The following is an 18,799-nucleotide window of genomic DNA, read 5'->3' on the forward strand; positions in this document are numbered from 1 at the left end:
TAACCCTCTTCTCACAGCTCCACTGGGCGGTGCCCCAGTAGGGACTCTGTGTGGGGCTCTGACCCCACATTTCCCTTCCGTACTGCCATAGCAGAGGTGTTCCATAAGGGCCCCACCCCTGCAGCAAACTTCTGCCTGGGCATCCAGGCACTTCCATATATCTTCTGAAATCCACAAGAATTGAGGTCCCCAAACCTCAATTCTTGACTTCTGTGTACTCACAGGTTCAACACCACATGGAAGCAGACAAGGCTTGGGGCTTCCACCCTCTGAACCCACAGCCTGAGGTGTATGTTGGCCCCTTTTAGTCCATGGCTGGAGCAGCTAGGATGCAGGGCACCAAGTCCTCAGGCTACACATGGCACAGGGACCCTGGGCCTGGCCCACTTTTTCTCTTGGGCCTCTGTGCTTGTGATGGGAGGGGCTGCTTCGGAGGTCTCTGACATGGCCTGGAGACACTCCCCATGGTCTCAGGGATTAACATAAGGCTCCTTGCTATTTATGCAAATTTATGCAGCTGGCTTGACTTTCTCCCAGAAAATGGGTTTTTCTTTCTACTGCATCATCAGGCTGCAAATTTTCTGAACTTTTATGCTCTGCTTGCCTTTTAAAACGTAATGCTTTTAACAGCACCCAAGTCACAAATGCTATGCTGCTTAGAAATTTCTTCCAGATACCCTATAGCATCCTCTCAAGTTCAAAGTTCCACAGATTTCTAGGGCAGGGGCAAAATACCACCAGTCTCTTTGCTAAAACATAACAAGAGTCACCTTTGCTCCAGTTCCCAGGTATGAGCTGTGTGCGCCAGGCCAGGGGACTCTGTGAGGTGTGCGCCATGTGTGAGCTGTGTGTGCCAGGCCAGGGACTCGCTGTGAGGTGTGCGCCATGCGTGAGCTGTGTGTGCCAGGCCAGGGGACTCTGTGAGGTGTGCGCCATGCATGAGCTGTGTGTGCCAGGCCAGGAGACTCTGTGAGGTGTGCGCCATGCGTGAGCTGTGTGTGCCAGGCCAGGGACTCGCTGTGAGGTGTGCGCCATGCGAGAGCTGTGTGTGCCAGGCCAGGGGACTCTGTGAGGTGTGAGCCATGCGTGAGCTGTGTGTGCCAGGCCAGGGGACTCTGTGAGGTGTGCGCCATGCGTGAGCTGTGTGTGCCAGGCCAGGGGACTCTGTGAGGTGTGTGCCATGCGTGAGCTGTGTGCACCAGGCCAGGGACTCACTGTGAGGTATGTGCCAGGCCAGGGGACTCTGTGAGGTGTGCACCATGCGTGAGCTGTGTGCGCCAGGCCAGGGACTCGCTGTGAGGTGTGTGCCATGCATGAGCTATGTGCTCCAGGCCAGGGACTCGCTGTGAGGTGTGTGCCAGGCCAGGGACTTGCTGTGAGGTGTGTGCCATGCATGAGCTGTGTGCGCCAGGCCAGGGGACTCTGTGAGGTGTGTGCCATGCTGAGCTGTGTGCACCAGGGCAGGGACTCACTGTGAGGTGTGTGCCATGCATGAGCTGTGTGCACCAGGCCAGGGGACTCTGTGAGGTGTGTGCCATGCTGAGCTGTGTGCACCAGGCCAGGGACTCCCTGTGAGGTGTGCTCCAGGCCAGGGGACTCTGTGAGGTGTGTGCCACGCGTGAGCTGTGTTTGCCAGGCGGGACTCACTGGTTTGTGCTTCCATGTTGTTGTAAAATGTGGATTGTACTGGAGCCTACCCCAGAGGGCTTCTGAGAAAATTAAATTAGTTACTGCATGTAACACTTGGAAAATACAAACATAAAGGTCATTTAATACAGAACCCCCTCATCAAACACTCATTGATAATATAATTGGCGTTGCTATCTTCTCACTCCACCTCCCTCACTGGGGATGGGAGCAGGGTGCCTGCAAGGGTGTTGGAATCCATCGATGCGATGGCAGGAGCACGCAGGCAGAAGCGTCTGGGGCTCGTCCTGGTAGTGGGGGCAAGTTCAAGTAACACAGAAGACAAGGAGAAGTGGATTTGGGTTGACTGGTAAGTTTTAAATAGAAAATGATAGCCAGTGATAGCCAGAAAGAGGCACCTCGAGGACACGGTGAGCCTTCGTCTGCACCCCAGAGCCACAGGGGCCACTGCAACCTGAGGACAGGCTCCCTGCGGTGACCTGGAAAAGCCCTTCCTGTCTCACATCAGTTCAATGATCTGATTCTCATGAATCACTGAGTAAAAGGGGATGCTTCCAAAGCTGCCTTTGATTTTAACCAGCAGAGGTCCTGATGTCACGGGGCCGCACCCCTGGTACCTTAAGGCCAAGGAGACAGAAAAATAACATGGGGACCCCAGTGCCTGCCCGCTCTTGACTTCCCACTTTGAGGCCTCAGGATGGGAAGTCCTATTGGGACGCTAAGGGGTGTCATTAGAGGGTCATCAGTCTTAGCACCGGCTGCCTTCAGATAAGCCCTCACAGTCCCCCACTGCTCAGCAGACAGGGGCTATGTCAGCCTGAGTGATGGCACCCGCATGCCGTGGCTGCACACAGTAGTCCCCCCAGTGAGAGCTTCTGAGTGCAAAAGAGATGCACCAAGTTGATCAAACATGGATCGAAGCAAATGTCTCATTAATCATTCTTATTAATTTTCACTAGCTGAACAGTATATGTTTTAGTTGATGAAATTTGTCTATTTAGTATTGTGGAAAAGTGCAATGCAGAAATGCCATTGGCTCTGTACTGGACAACAGAATTTTCACTGCCCTGAGACAGAGATGGGACTTAACTAGTAAAGTGAGGCTCCCCGTCCCCGCCGCCCACAGCTGCCCCAGGACCAGCAGAGCGTGGGTCTGGAGGAGGCCTGAGGATGTCCATGGCCAGTCCAGAGACTGTCATTTGCCCCTAGAGATCCTCGGGCACCCCAGTTCATCCTAGAGAGAGCCCTACTCCCTAGTAAAGTTCCAGAACCACCTAATGAAGATGTGAACCTTCTTGGGAGTCCCTAAATGACTCATTCATTCAACAAATACCTGTGGAGTCACTCACTCCAAGCAAAGTGCTGTAATGAGCAGTGTGAGAACCTTCCCTCCGTGAAACGCATAATTTAGGGGAGACAGGCAGGTTAATTACTAACTATCATGCCAGGCTGAATGCCATGGATGCTATAATAAGTGTACCAACTGCGCTGTGGGGACGCTGGCCCAGGGACTCAATCTGATGTGAAGCTTCAAAGGATGCGGCAGGCAGAGGAGAGAGCGAGGTAGAACCTTCATCATGAACTGGTTGTAGCTCTAACTTTCTGCACAACCAGATAATACTTTCCATGGCTCAAATACTAAAAAGACATTTAAAGATGGATTCAGTACGTCTCCCTCCCACTGCACCCCCACCCACACGGTCTCCTCGCCACACCTCCTGCTGTACCATGTGCACGTGGGTCTGGCTCACCTGGAGAGCCAGGTGTGCAGGCAGAGGAGAGAGAGGTTCCTCAACAAATCCTCGGGCTCCCCAACCCCACATGCACCAGGTCTGCTTCTGCGGCCCCCCCTGGGCACTCTCTTGACACTGCTTCTCCCTCTGCCTCCATCTGAGCCCAATGAGGAGGGCAGACCAGATCTGGGAGGGCACAGTTCTGCTCTGTACCAGGGCCCGCTGCCCTGACAGCCCAGGATACTGGAGGTCACCAGAACCCTCACCTGTGATTTAGGAAAATGTCTAAATGAGATGCAAGCAGCGCTCATTTGCGTTGTGACTCCCCTCCGTGTGCACAGTGCACACACTACCTTCTGTGCGGAACATGATATTCGGATGGTCTTTTCCTGTCCACAGGCAGAGCTCTTTCTCATTCTTTCCATAGTGCTGCATAGAATTCAAGCAGCCTGGATGGATTTATGTCTGCTCCTCTCCCAGCCTTGTGCTATTATAAACACACCACCGTGAACGGGCCACGGATGTGATTTTGCACATGGGCTGATGTGGACAATGCTAGGTCCCTTCCCAAGCTGGAACGCCCTTTTTTGTATCTCCTGATGACATGAGATTGCTCGCTTTCCACAGTGCCGCCAACAGAAGGTGTCCTCGTCCCTTTCAGCTGTTCGCTTATCTCATCCCTGAGAAATTAGTTTCAGTTGCATTTCTCTTACTGGGAATGACAAACAGCCGCTTACACGTGTATTCTTAAGAGAATGATCATTAGGTGCTGCATCCAACATCCACCTAAACACTCCACGTGGATTTTAGGCAACCAGTACTGAGACCAGGTGCCGGGCTGCACAGGGCCCATATCTAACTGCGGGTCATCCTCCTTCCGGTAAAACTGAGCCTGTAAGTATGGGGAGACCCGCTGAGTGCACAGAGATTTGCCTGCTACATGGTGGAGCCAGGAAGGCTCCTGCAGTCAGGTTGTCTGGAAAAGAGCATCTTTAGGGAGACACAGGACGAGCCCCCAGAGGCAGCGGCGACATGTGAGCAGGCGGCCCCCACTCCTCCCTGCCCGTCCTGGGTGGTGCCTCTCTCTCCTCCGTGCTTCTCTCTCTGGGGGCTTTTGTGGATGTTGAGGCCCCCAGGCAGTCCCCGTGCCCTGTGGAAGAGGCTCCAGGAGGCTCCTTTCCTCACCGTCTGTGGAGCCTAAAGCTGGTTTCACCATGGCTTTGGGTGAGCCATGGGTCTCTGGCTCACTGACTCCATCCACACCGTCCTGCAGGTGCTGGGAAGGGGAACCGAGGCGGGGAGTAACGGCGACCGCGGCAGAGAGAAGGAAGAAAGTAAAAGTGTGTAGTGCGTCTGAAATAGTGCAAATGCACTCAGCAGTGAGGGCTGGGCCGCGGCACCGCAGGGCCAGGGGCCAGACTGTCACCATTCACTGTGGTCAGAGGTGACCCCGTGGAGAGGAGAGCATAGCTGACGTCGCGAGCTCATCTCTGGGCAGCCGCGGGCTCTGCTGGGCTCCATGTCCAGAGCCTGTCCCTGTGCACGGAGCCCCCCGAGTGCAGGCCCGGATTGTTACCTCCAGGAAGACCTCAGCGGGCAGAGCCAATAGCAGGGCCCACGCAGGCCTTGGAAATCCCTTTGTCACACATGAACTGAGCCAGGAGAGGGTCTGCAAGCACAGCACCTCTTCTCAGGGCTTCACTGGGATGGCCCCTCCTAGCCTGGGACACATGCTCAGAATCCCTTCAGGAGAACCACGCTGGACTGAAGGGCTGGTGCCTGAACAGCTGGTCGCTCCCCTCACAACCACACACCCTTGAAGGGGACAGCCAGGCACACAGGCAGAGGAAAGAGAGGTTCCGCGTCAAGTCCTCGGGCTCCCCAACCCCACATGCACCAGGTCTGATGCTGCGGCCCCAGCTTGGGCACTCTGTCTTGACACTGCTCCTCCCTCTGCCCCCATCTGAGCCCGATGAAGAAGGCATACCAGCGCTGGAAGGGCACAGTTCTGCTCTGTACCAGGGCCCAGTGCCCTGACAGCCCAGGGTACTGGAGGTCACCAGAACCCTCACCTGTGATTTAGGAAAATGTCTAAAGAGCTTTGTGAGGACTTGGCACTAAAGGTCGGCAAGTGACTCTGTCCTGGATATGCTTGGAAGTTACTGCCAACCTAATCTGCTGCTGGGGTGGATGTGGTGGTCAAGTGAGAGTTCGCCAGGGTGGCACCAGGAACGTGGAGTTTCCAGGATGGGAGCAGTGTGCCAGGAGCAGGTTTTGCGGGAAGTGATATCCACCTGGGACATGGAAATGCTGGGATGTCCATTGGGCAGCCAAGTGGAGGCTCCCAGGAGGCCCTTCTGAGGCGAAGTGCAGGAGAAGGGACGGAGAGCCATCAGCTCAGAGATGCAGCTTGAGGCCCAGAGCCTGGAGGTTGAGTGGGGAGAACAGGATCCAGGATGGAGTTCTGGACATGCAGGTCTCGGGAAGCCAGGGAAGGACACAGGAAAGGGGGCTGTGAAGGCGCAGCCTGAGGGGGCGGGAGACGGCCAAGGGAGGGGTGTCCGTGAGGCCGGAGGAAGGAGGGCTCCAGGGAGGGCATGGAGGCTGGGCTGGACTCCAGAGTTCAGGAGAGAATGGAGAATTCAGAGCAGCTGTGGAGGAGGAAAGCAGGCTTCAGGGACAGCACCGCACAGGACGATTCCTGGACATCAGAGTTAGGCCACTTGTCAAGAAGTCCGCTGCAAGAGGATGTGGGGAAATGGAGGGGATCCTGGACGGGACAAATGGGCCAAAAGGAATGTTTTGGTTTTGTTTTCCCAAGATAGGAGCAACGGCAGCACGTGTGTGCGATGGTGAGAAAGACCCGGCCTGGAGGGCAGTGCGGTGACGTGGGCCAGAGAAGGAGGCACTGCAGGGCTGCCCCACGCAGGTGCACTGGGAGGGGTCTGGCCTTTGACAGGAATGAGGCCGTCTCGTCCCTTCCCAGATGTGAGTGGTGGTGATTCCCAAATGAAGGTGGAGGTAGCGCTCTTGCAGGGTGGGCTGGGTGACATGCTGAAAGCATGCAGGCAGGCACGTGCGTTTTCTGAAGCCGCCCAAGAGATGTTTCAGGCCATCCCACCTCCCAGCCCTGCCCCGCCTTGGGCTTCGGGGACGCTGACACACAGGCGTGCTGGGCTTCTGAGAGACAGCGGGGCCTGTGCGGTGTGGGGGACAGCAGTGGCCTGGGACACGGGTGCCCTTTCAGGAATGGGGAGCAAAGGTAGAGAATGGTGCGTGGCAGGGAGCTGACAGAGAAGACGGTTGTGACCATTCACTCCAGGAAGGATTTCTTGACCTAGCTCTGCTCTCACTCACTGATGGCAATACTATAGTCTATTTTCCATTTCAACGTGCAGTTTAACTTTCTTTATTTCCAGGTCTGCAGAAATACTTCCCCACGGAGCCCATGGTCATATAAGAAGCTTCTCTTCTTCGGGGCCCCTCCCACCCTCCACGTAGCTCTTCCACTTGGGAACAGAAATCACATTTAGGCCCAGCCCAACAAAGACCCTGAAGTCAGGAAAGCCTTCCGTGCGGAGGCCGCCTGTCTCCCCGCTTCAGATCAGCTTGCCCCAGGTCCAGACAGGGTCATTCTGATACTAAGGGACACGGAATGACCCAGACAGTCCCACTTCATTCCCAGCACCCACTCACCACACCCACGTACAAATGAAGTTTAGGACAACTGCACACCCTCACTTCAGCCATTCTGCTCACTCGAGGGCTCAGTGGGATGTTCAGATTTCCCTTCTAATGTCCCATATCACTCCCAGTGCCCTCCTCAGGAAAGTTCATTTAGATCTGGAGTTAAGGAACCCCAGGTTAAGGGTGAGAAAATGAGGTTAGGTGTGAGGAAGAGAAAAGGTGGGGGAGAGAATCAAGAGCCATGTTGTAATATCACTCATTGTTACCTCCCACGCTGTTCTGGAAGGTTCCAGGCTCATGCTTGCCAAGCCCAACCCTGGTTCCCTGGCAAGCGTCAAGACCACACAGTGAAGAACAGAAAGATAAACATTTCATAGAAAAAGACCTGACTCAGAATGAAAGTGGAGGTGGCAGAGCCCAAACCACACACGTGCATACAGTAGGTGCTTAACTATTACTTGCAGAACGGATGGATGCACAGAGGGGGTCACGTGAGAAGACCCTGGCCCTGCAGGCCTTGAGCCCTAGGGAGTGTGCTGAGCCACGGTCGCCCCAGGGGAGCACAGCTGGAACACGTCTTAAAGACTCCATTCACTCCATGCCAAGAGCTCGGGTCACAGGGCTTCCTTGGAGTGCCGAGGTCAAAGATGAGGAAGTATTTTGAAACTGAAAACTTTGAGCTGACTCTGCTTCCCAGCCCTCGGTCCAGAGCCCATGTGATGTGTGCTCTGAACAGGAGTCTGCGAGATTGCTCTCTAGCCCAGCTCAGGCAAAGACGCTCAAGCAGCCAGGAGCCCAGCCACGGAGTTAGAGTGACTGGGGAGATTGTCACAGGTGCACAGCGGACGCTGAGCCAGCAGCACCTCTGTACTAACTCACTCAGTCCTCTCAGTAGCCCGTGACTACTGACATTTGACAGCTGGAAAGACTGAGCAGGGGCCGCGTGAGGAGGATGCTGGGCACAGGGGTTTAAGCCCAGGCTGTGCAGCCCCGCAGGGCTTGCTCTTAGTCACCGCGCCATCCTGCCTCCCTCAACCCAGAGCGCTGGGTTAAGGCTCTCCACTCCACATGCATCCATGTCCATGCGGCCTCCCTTCTTCCCTCCCTCCATCCCTCCACCCAGCCATCTCTCTATTACTAACAAGCCCACTGGGGTCCCGGTTAGGCAGGAGACCAAGCTGGATGGTAGCAAAGAGAAGAAGAGGTGACATATGGCCTGGCGTCGTGCACCTGCTCCCACATGCATTTGGCCGTGTGCACAGAGGGGACTGATGCAGAAGGCTGACGCCGGGTGGGCATCCTCCTGTTGACCCAGAGGAAACGTCCCTAGACGCCTCCCCGCTCAGCCCTCTTCTGGGCCCCATCCTTGTACTCATTCTACCTTTCATCTCCACTCCTTGCTAACCTTACACGCCCCCCAGGAAAGCTTTCCTTCCTGTTGTTTACCCTTCCTAGACTTCACCGTAGTTCTGAACAATGCTGCGTTTTATAATAGTGAAGCATAAACTTCACTTAGGAAACAAAAGTCATTGGAATGTCTGTGGTAAATTACCCGGACCAGAATGCCGTAGGGGTGGATTGCATTGATTAGTGAAATTGTCACCAGACACGTTCAGCCTTCCACAAGCCCAGCAACAGGCTCTACGGCAGGTGAAGCTCAGTCCTGGGACGGGCTCTGCGAATGTAATGACAAACCGTGAGCTATTTCTCAATCCCGTTATCGGCCGTGTGAAACCCAGTGTCAGCAGCGCCACACAACAGAGTCTCTGTGCTTCCATCTGGCAAAAGAAAGAAAAACGGCTCTGGTCAATAACAATCCGCGCGCCGGCTGTGCTTTTTCTACGCAGCCGGTAAACACAATCTTAAAATTGGCTTCTGCAACGCTGCATTCACCCTGCATTGCTTTTCACTGAACCTGATCTACCTGGAGCTTCTGCAGAGTTGCCACCCACAAGGACATGGCTGAAGGCCAAGAGACCGAGTGAAATAAATCAAAAACCATCTCAACTTTCCCACAGATTTTAAAACAAAGACCCTGTGTATAGCATCCATGTTACATGACACACCCGACGATGCTCCGTCCCCTTCTCAGTAAATGCTTGCTTGGCAATATGTATTCCTGGATGGTCACAGCCAATAGTCAGCTCAAAGTCACGAAGTGCGGTGTTAGTAAGCGGTGCTGCTCACCAGTACCCAGCCTCTCCTCTCCAGAGCGTGGAGGACTGGCCTTCCAGCAGCCCTGCGGTGGGCATGGCCACGTGGTGTGGCCTTGACGGTAGGTGTGTGTGCAACACCTGCTCAGAACATGGGACTGCTAAGATAAGACCCTCCAGCCTTCTCCTTCCCTCTCCTCTGGTCGCTGACTGATATGGTTTAGCTGTGTCCCCACCCAAATCTCATCTTGAACTGTAGTTCCCATAATCCCTGTGTGTCATGGGAGGGACCTGATGGGAGATAACTGAATTACATGGTAGTTACCTCCATGCTCTTCTCAAGATAATGAGTGAGTTTTCACAATCTGGTGGTTTTATGAGGGCTCCCCCCTCTTCACCTGCACTTCTCCTTGCTGCTGCCATGTGAAGAAGGACATGTTTGTTTCCCCTTCCAACACGATTGTAAGTTTCCTGAGGCCTCCCCAGCCATGTGGAGCTGTGAGTCAATTAAACCTCTTTCCTTCATAAATCAGCCAGTCTTGGGGATGTCTTTATTAGCAGTGTGAGAATAGACTCATACACTGGCTTTGCAAGGCCTGGTCCCAGATGAGGACAATGCAGCCACAGAGGACTCACAGGTGGCCCCTAAGGGAACATGGAACAAGAAGTAACGAAGACACCAGGGTGCTGGATTCTGCAGCATCCAACAGGATAGTGAGGCCTGCCCTATAAACTGGTCAGCGCAGCCTCTCCTGTGGTCTGTCCTGCAAATGTGCACAGTGCACGCCGGACGTTGTTCTGAAACCTGCAGCTGTGGTCCCTGCTGCTGTCCTCAGAACACCCTTCTGAGGCTGACCCCACTTCCTCCCATTCGACAAATGCAGATGCTGAGGCACACAGTGAAAAGTAACACGAAATGAAACTGAAGTTTGGCTGGGCGCCGTGGCTCAAGCCTGTAATCCCAGCACTCTGGGAGGCCGAGGCGGGTGGATCACGAGGTCAAGAGATCGAGACCATCCTGGTCAACATGGTGAAACCCCGTCTCTACTAAAAATACAAAAAATTAGCTGGGCCTGGTGGCGCGTGCCTGTAATCCCAGCTACTCGGGAGGCTGAGGCAGGAGAATTGCCTGAACCCAGGAGGCGGAGGTTGCAGTGAGCCCAGATCGTGCCGTTGCACTCCAGCCTGGGTAACAAGAGCGAAACTCCGTCTCAAAAAAAAAAAAAAAAAGAAACTGAAGTTTACGGTACTTTCATTAAGTCATCTTTTTAAAGACAGATTCCATTTTTATGGCCTTAAATATTCTATTTCAGATACACAATGGTGGCTGACAATAGCAAGATGGTTTTCCCTACTTCTTGCTAGAGGAGGGACGTGAAGATTGGAAAAAGACAGCAGAGCACACCCCATAACCATGAAGAGGGACTACGTTCACGATGCTTGTACCAGAACCATCACACGACGGTGTTGGGGTCCCGGGGAGTTACTGTGTCATGGGCATCTGGTCGCAAGGACCTTGCTGGGCCAGTTGCGCCGTCAGTGGCAGAGCATGGAGACAGAGCACATCCCTGCTGCCCTGGTGCGCTGAGGTGCGTGCAGCTCCGATTGTTTCTGGAAATCCAAAGAGGAAAAGCGAGGGCGCCTCAGAGGCCTGACCCACTCACCAGGCCCTGAGTCCTAGACAGACAGACTGGATTTCCATTTTCAATCTTATTTGAAGAAACAGTTCCCCGACTAATAAATATCGAAACCGGTTGGCACTGTCAACCAAACTCGAGCTGGGGAACCAGAGTGGGCTTGGATTCCAGCCTCCCTCTTCCAGGTCACTCAGCCTTGGGCGGGTCGTTTACCTCCCTGTGACTTCCATGTCCTCATTCTGGAAATGAAAGATATTAGGGTGATAATGCCTACTTGATACTGTTGGGAACAACTCCAGCCCTCTGTGAACTGGGAGGTGTGGGAGACGTGTCACAGGCCTCCTTAAGACAGGACTGGGGACAGCAGCCGTCCTGGAAGAGGTGACATCTGGACTGAGGGAGCAAATGGAAGGTGATGTCTGACCCCCACGCACAAGGTGAAAAGACCCTGCATGCTCAAAAGCCTGTGTTTCTCTTCCTGAGCCCCAGAGGGTAGAGAGGAGTGCATCTCTGGAAAAACAGACTCTAATCAGATGTGCCTTGAATTCCGGCAGAAGCCCTGGTGGGGTTTTGCTCAGTCCCAGTGGACGTCGACTCCTATGTCAGTTACGGCAAACGTCATCTTTGAAGACATTCACTGGCCCAGGATTCTTAAATTAATCATAAAACCAGTCTCTTAGAGAAAATCTCATGTTCTGGTCTGTCCCCTCCAGATTCTAAAGCACTGCAACAGCCCTCAGGACCGAAAAGCAAGGTTTTAAAATATACCTTGGCCTCGATTAAGAAGAAGAATTTGCACATGAAAACAGAGCCAAGCTGAATCCGAATTTTCTGTCAGTCTTTTCACTGGGGCGCAGGCTTTGCCATTAGGAGTGTGGGCTCTTTGGGGATGGAATCTAAATTCTGAGTTGAGTCCAGAGGGTCCTTATTTCTGGGCTTTGACCCTGCTTTTCTCCCCTCTGAGGCGGGCGGACTGACGTGGGTTCATTTCCAGCTCCGTGCTTCGCAGGTGCGCCACTAGTGAGGAATAAGTCACCAGACACTTGAGGATTGCCAGGCTTCGGCTGCCGTTCTGCATTTTCTTCCCAACAGAGACAGAGTTGCAGGGGCTACGGGACTGTGCATCTGTGGCCTGTGACTTAGTGTCTGGGCTCAAAGATGGAGTCGGGCAGACATGGACAGGACACTTGGCATAGAGGAGGGGTCCCCGGTGGCAAGGTCTGAAAATCCCTCCCAGATCTGACTTTTAACCAGTAATAAATATTGAGGAATTTTTACAGGACTCCTTTATGGCAGGGATTCCTGCCATAAAGGAATCCAGGAAGCCGGGTGATTTATAAAGAAAAAAGGTTTGTTTGGCTCACAGCTCTGCAAGCTGTACCAGAAGCATGGAACCAGCATCTGCATCTGGAGGGGCCTCAGGAAGCTTCCACTCATGGCAGGAGGGGAAGGAGAGCCAACATCTCGTGGTGTGAGGTAGAGAGGAGAGGAGGCGCCGCTCTGCAGTTAAAATCCAGGTCTCGTGTGAGCTGATAGAGTGAGAAGTCACTCGTTACTCATTAGAGGACAACACCCAGCCATGCATGAGAGATTCACCCCATGACCCAAACCCCCCACCAGGCCCCGCCGCCTACATCGGGGGCCAAGTCTCAGCATGAGACCTGGAGGAGACAAGCGTCTGAACCACCTCATGCGCTGAGTGAATAACTCGTCCTCCGATTTTTCTCCCCAAGGGCCCTCGGGGGCTCACTCAGCGATGTGTGAGTGTGTCTGGCCTGGGGTCCACCAATCTGAGTCTACATGTTACGGATTTAACTTAATCATTTTGGTAATTTGATCCATTTTCCCAATACAGGATCAAGCTCGCAGTGCCACAAACTATGATCTGTAGCTCTTTTTAAGTAAGCCTTTTGCCCTTACCCTGCTGCGGTCTGGCTTTTGGTCAGCAGCTATGAAATGCATCTTTGGACCCACGCTGCTGGCAGAGGTGCCTCCCACAGAGGCCGACAGTGTTCCTCCGGCGTGCACCGCCCCTGCTCTAACCAGAAATGGGTAGAAACAACATCTTTCCGTTTGTTTGTTTGAAGTCAGACAAACAGACTCGTACAAGATGCTTAAAGTCCCAGGACCTCAAGTCTTCACCTACAAACTGGAAACAGGAAGGCCTTCCCCATGGCGCTGCTGTGAGGTTTGGAGGTAAAGGGGCGCGCCACACCCCACGGGCATTGGATGCGTGATGGCGGCAGTCCGCAGAGTCTCCGGCCGGCATTCTTGTCCACTCGCGTTTTTTTATATCCTTGTACTAGTGGACTCTTAAGATACGGATATGACATTCCTAGATTTCTGGATTCTTTAAAAGAAAACACTGTTTTCATTCCTTTAATGAACCAGAAGAGCAAGGGCAATCACCCTCACTGGTAAAGGTGAGATTCAGCACAGGAGAGATGTGAAGCCTTTTCTTGCTAGTTACAAAATACCACTCGGAGTAAGGCGGCCACCTTCAGTAGCTAAGGAAACGTCTTTCACGTGAGATGGCCACAGTTCCTAGAACTGGCTCAGAAAGGCCACTGGCCGTCCGGGGTGAGGGGGTGTTCCCCTAAGGGGGCGCTAGAAAGGCCCAGGCTTCTGTTTCTTCAGGTGTAGCCTTGACCAGGGTCCTGTCCAATGGAGGCAGCGACGGATGCTGGTAATGGCCCGGCTGCAAAGCAGCAGCAGGATTCTTTGGCATGAGTCCATGCAGGCGAGCCTGGCTCTGGTCTCAGTCACTGCGGTGACAGGAAACCCCACCCAGCCGCACCGAGGTTCTGCTCCAGCCGCTCCCGTCCCAAGTTCCCAGTTTCCGTGTGCAGAGAGCCAGAGAATCTTTGTAGCCATCCGTGAGGAGGTGTGTCTCTTCCAGGTGTCTCCTGAAATGCCGGTGTCTGCCGCTGACAGCTGCACACGCTCTACCCACGCCGTGCCATCCTGCTCCGTGACACACTTCATAGAGGGATCGCCGCAGTACAGGTGGTGGCGGTGGGGTGGCATGCATCACACTGCAAGAAGCTGTCCACCGGGGTCCTTCTGCTCCTCCTGACCCTCATAGTGTCCTCCAGAAGCACGGGAGCTCTTTGTGGGTGCTCCCACCATAAATCGGCCACTTCAGGACGCAGGTGGAAGTGTTCCACATCACCTCCGCCTGCAGGGCCTGGGTCACATGCCGTGTGCCTCACCCAGGGGCAAGGATGCCTCGTATTTCTTCTTGAGGGCAACCACTTCAGGCAGGTCAGCAACAGACTCCTCAAGCCACATCTTCCTCCACAAGGATTGGGCCTCTCCCACGGCCTTTGCATCTGAGACTGACCGTGAACAATGGCCTCTGTCAACAGCTCCCCAGGCCCTGCACGCCGTCATGTCTGACAGTTCCAATGGCCACTCCCAGCAGTGTCGTCCTAGAACTGGCAACACATGGTCCCCTCAGTCCCACACTCAGAATCAGGCACCGCTGCCCACAGGAGCAGAAGCACTCACTGAATTTGCCGCAGACCTCATGCCATGTGCCACAGAACCCAGGACTGCACGGCGAGCTTCTCCAGTTCTTGGCACTTCCCAGGCTCCAAAGTTCTGCCAGGGGCTGCACACTCACCCCAGCTCCACGCTCCTCGAGAACTTTGCCGGCTGCTGTTGACAGGATCCGGTGAACCGTGAAGTCCGAGACAGCTGCAGCCCGCACGTCCATCGCACCGTTCACGCTGTTCTGGGGGCCTGGAGGACCAGCCCGCACGTCCATCGCACCGTTCACGCTGCTCTGGGGGCCTGGAGGACCAGCCCGCACGTCCATCGCACCGTTCACGCTGCTCTGGGGGCCTGGAGGACCAGCCCGCACGTCCATCGCACCGTTCACGCTGTTCTGGGGGCCTGGAGGACCAGCCCACATGTCCATCACACCATTCACGCTGCTCTGGGAGCCTGGAGGACCAGCTATGAGCACAAGACTGTCCCTGCAGCATCGCCTCAGATGGTCCGTCCCAATTGTCTCTCAGCCTCAGGCGGAGGTCGTGGGTATACACGGTTTCCAATCCTGATACAGTGGCACGTGCCCTTTTGTTCTCTTTCTGCTGCCTGGTGACACCTTTCAATTCTCGAATGCCTCAAGAAATCAAAGATTTCAAAGTGGGCGAGTACACCTGACCCCTCGCGTGTGTGTGAGCACAGCACCCAGCACAGGGGTTTCTCCTGTAGCTTCAGGAAGTGTCTTTTACGCTGTTTGCTCTGTTCTGTGAAACATGACAGACCCTCGGCTGGAGCCTCCAGGCGCTCTCAGCCAGCTTCCCTCTTCCTCCTTGAGAGGCGGAGATGGCTCCTCAGGGCGCTAGGGGAAGCCCCGGCCCAGCGCTGGGGAGCAGCGGCAGCTGGACAAGGAGCCCCTCTGCACGTGCCCCCTGTGGCTACCCCAGATTTCTTTTGATGCTGGGAGGTTTTCATCGGGGTAGGTGGGAACCGGAGGGGCTCAGGGACTCCCCCCACTGTTGGGCCTCCCTTCCAAGACAGGGATGCACAAGGGGCCACATGGAGAGGTGACTGCCTGGGGGGCCAGCCGCAGAGAGAAGGGTCACCCTCTCCAGACCAGTCATCCCCAGCCCTGGGAAAGACCTGCCTGGGCCAGTGTGTCGCCAGCCCCTGAGTTTCACAGCAGCTCCCCAGGAAGAGGCCCCCACCTGCCAGTAGGACCCGGATACTCACTCTGCTCCTACGCATCAGAAAAGTTCAAGCAGAGCCCCTTCGTTGGCCCCACTGCTCCCCAGACTCCCCTTCAGAGAGTGACTGAGGGCCCCGTTTGGAAACATTCAATAAGCCACACAGGGCTGTGACAGCTGACTGGGGTCATCGTGGGGGGAACTTACCCTTGCCCCACTCACGATGGGTTCACAAAATCCACATTCGCTTTCTCAGGACGCTACAGAACTTCGAGTCCCGCCTCCCCACCTCCTGCTCTGTTTGATTAAAATGATCAAAAAATGCACATATTATTTTTCCAGTTTCCTTTCTTTTGTTCCTCAGGTTCAATGTTGACTCTGTAATTGGCGCATGGCTGTGTTTCCAGCCCAGGGAGATGCCGCTGCCATCTTCTGCGAAATGGCCTTGTTTTTTAAGCAATCGTGTCTGCTGGAACTCAGCCCTCCCCTGGGATAAGCAGCACACTGGGCCAGGATTTTCTTTATCTTTGCTCAAGGACCAGGAGCTGAACAGATAGCAGGAATGGCCAGATGTGGACTAGAGAAATGCAAAACTGGCTCGTTTTTACCACGCGGGTGGGGGTGTGAGAGCCCGTCTGCTCCGAAGCTGGCTGGAGGCTGACATTCCTCCATTGCAGTGAAACATTTCACCCTGGAAGAGTCTCAGATTTTCCACCTGATGCGCACAGCAGAGATCCCTGCACAGCTGGAGGGTCTCCTGTCACCCTTCACCACGCGGATGTGAAATGCGCAGGCAATGAAGGCAGACACAGAGAAGAAGAGAGGTGAGGCTTGATCACAAACGCAGGGGTGAGGCCGACCTGGAGCATCATTCCCCTGCGAGTGCCCAGGACCTCCAGCCCGCAGTGGAGGGCCGCGCAGAGCTCGGTATTCCCGTAGCGAGTGCCTCCCACAGGCAGAATTGTCCGAAGGAGGTCCCTCAAGTGGATGAGGCCACCACGCTCCCACCCCACAGGCTAGGAACCGCGACTCAGGGTGCCTTCCCCCAAAGACGGAAGTTGTCACAACAAGCGACACAGAGGAGGGAGAGGGTGGGCAGCTCCCACGCTTCATGCCTGGACTCCCATCCCGAGGTGAGAAGTGAGCTTCCTGGTGGGATCACCGCAAAGGTCTGTCACCTAAGGGTCTGTCACCTGCCGTCACTCCCCCGCCTACGGGGCCCTGACCAAGGGATGGACAGCCTTCCTTAAACTACATGGCCCCCTCACGGTTGGCCAGACCTTAGCCGGCAGGTTTATGTTCCCTGATGGTGAAAGTGTGGCTTCTAATAGAACCTCCCGCTGTTGCTTTCCAAACTTCCACTCTCACCTCCAGGCTGGCTCCGTCCACGCCCGTCTCTATGTTTCCCAGCAGCCTGGGACCTAGCCTGGCTCTTCTGTCCTCATCCCAGGGCCTGCATGGGTGCTGTGGCTCCTCTGTCCTCGCCCCAGTGCCTGCATGGGTGCTGTGGCTCCTCTGTCCTCGCCCCAGTGCCTGCATGGGTGCTGTGGCTCCTCTGTCCTCGCCCCAGTGCCTGCATGGGTGCTGTGGCTCCTCTGCCCTCGCCCCAGTGCCTGCATGGGTGCTGTGGCTCCTCTGTCCTCATACCAGTGCCTGCATGGGTGCTGTGGCTCCTCTGTCCTCACCCCAGTGCCTGCCTGGGTGCTGTGGCTCCCTCCTTATCCCAGTGCCTGCATGGGTGCTGTGGCTCCTCTGTCCTCATCTCAGTGCCTGCATGGGTGCTGTGGCTCCTCTGTCCTCGCCCCAGTGCCTGTATGGGTGCTGTCACTCCCTCCTTATCCCAGTGCCTGCATGGGTGCTGTGGCTCCTCTGTCCTCGCCCCAGTGCCTGCATGGGTGCTGTGGCTCCTCTGCCCTCGCCCCAGTGCCTGCATGGGTGCTGTGGCTCCTCTGTCCTCACCCCAGTGCCTGCCTGGGTGCTGTGGCTCCCTCCTTATCCCAGTGCCTGCCTGGGTGCTGTGGCTCCCTCCTTATCCCAGTGCCTGCATGGGTGCTGTGGCTCCTCTGTCCTCGCCCCAGTGCCTGCATGGGTGCTGTGGCTCCTCTGTCCTCGCCCCAGTGCCTGCATGGGTGCTGTGGCTCCTCTGTCCTCATCCTAGTGCCTGCATGGGTGCTGTGGCTCCTCTTTCCTCATCTCAGTGCCTGCATGGGTGCTGTGGCTCCTCTGTCCTCATCCCAGTGCCTGCATGGGTGCTGTGGCTCCTCTGTCCTCGCCCCAGTGCCTGTATGGGTGCTGTGGCTCCTCTGTCCTCACCCCAGTGCCTGTGTGGGTGCTGTGGTTCCTCTGTCCTCGCCCCAGTGCCTGCGTGGGTGCTGTGGCTCCTCTGCCCTCGCCCCAGTGCCTGTATGGGTGCTGTGGCTCCTCTGTCCTCGCCCCAGTGCCTGCGTGGGTGCTGTGGCTCCTCTGCCCTCGCCCCAGTGCCTGCGTGGGTGCTGTGGCTCCTCTGTCCTCATTCCAGTGCCTGCATGGGTGCTGTGGCTCCTCTGCCCTCGCCCCAGTGCCTGCATGGGTGCTGTGGCTCCTCTGTCCTCATTCCAGTGCCTGCGTGGGTGCTGTGGCTCCTCTGTGCTCACCCCAGTGCCTGCGTGGGTGCTGTGGCTCCTCTGTCCTCACCCCAGTGCCTGCCTGGGTGCTGTGGCCTCTGTCCTCGTCCCAGTGCCTGCATGGGTGCTGTGGCTCCTCTGTCCTCGTCCCAGTGCCTGCATGGGTGCTGTGGCTCCTTCCTTATCCCAGGGCCTGCATGGGTGCTGTGGCCTCTGTCCTCATCCCAGTGCCTGCATGGGTGCTGTGGCTCTTTCCACCTCCTTTCTCCTTGACCTTTGTGTCTATTCCTTGCAGCATGCTGGACGCCTCCTCCTCACTCTGCCTCTGGGGGCCTCAGGCCTCACTGCCTCTTTCTTGCGCCCACAGTTCCTCCTGCTCCTGCGCAGCTGAATTCATTCAGGCCTGTAGACTACAGCATGAATTCCCGTGTCTCCCACCCCACCAGCCAAAGTCCCAAGCTGTGTTCGAAGCTTTGCAGGTTCTTTCCTGTCTTTCCAACCTCATAACTCCAGTTGCAGCTTCGAAGCAGCCGCCCCAGCCTGGAGTGCTTCCTGCATCCCCTGCTCCAGGCCCTTGCTCAGGGGTTCAGCCTCTCGGCCCCGCTTCCCTCCATCTGGACAAGCCCCACTCCTCCGAGACCTCATTGGTGCTCATGTATCACC

Source organism: Callithrix jacchus, chromosome 4, assembly GCF_049354715.1.
Source record: "Callithrix jacchus isolate 240 chromosome 4, calJac240_pri, whole genome shotgun sequence".
NCBI classification, from domain to species: domain Eukaryota; kingdom Metazoa; phylum Chordata; class Mammalia; order Primates; family Cebidae; genus Callithrix; species Callithrix jacchus.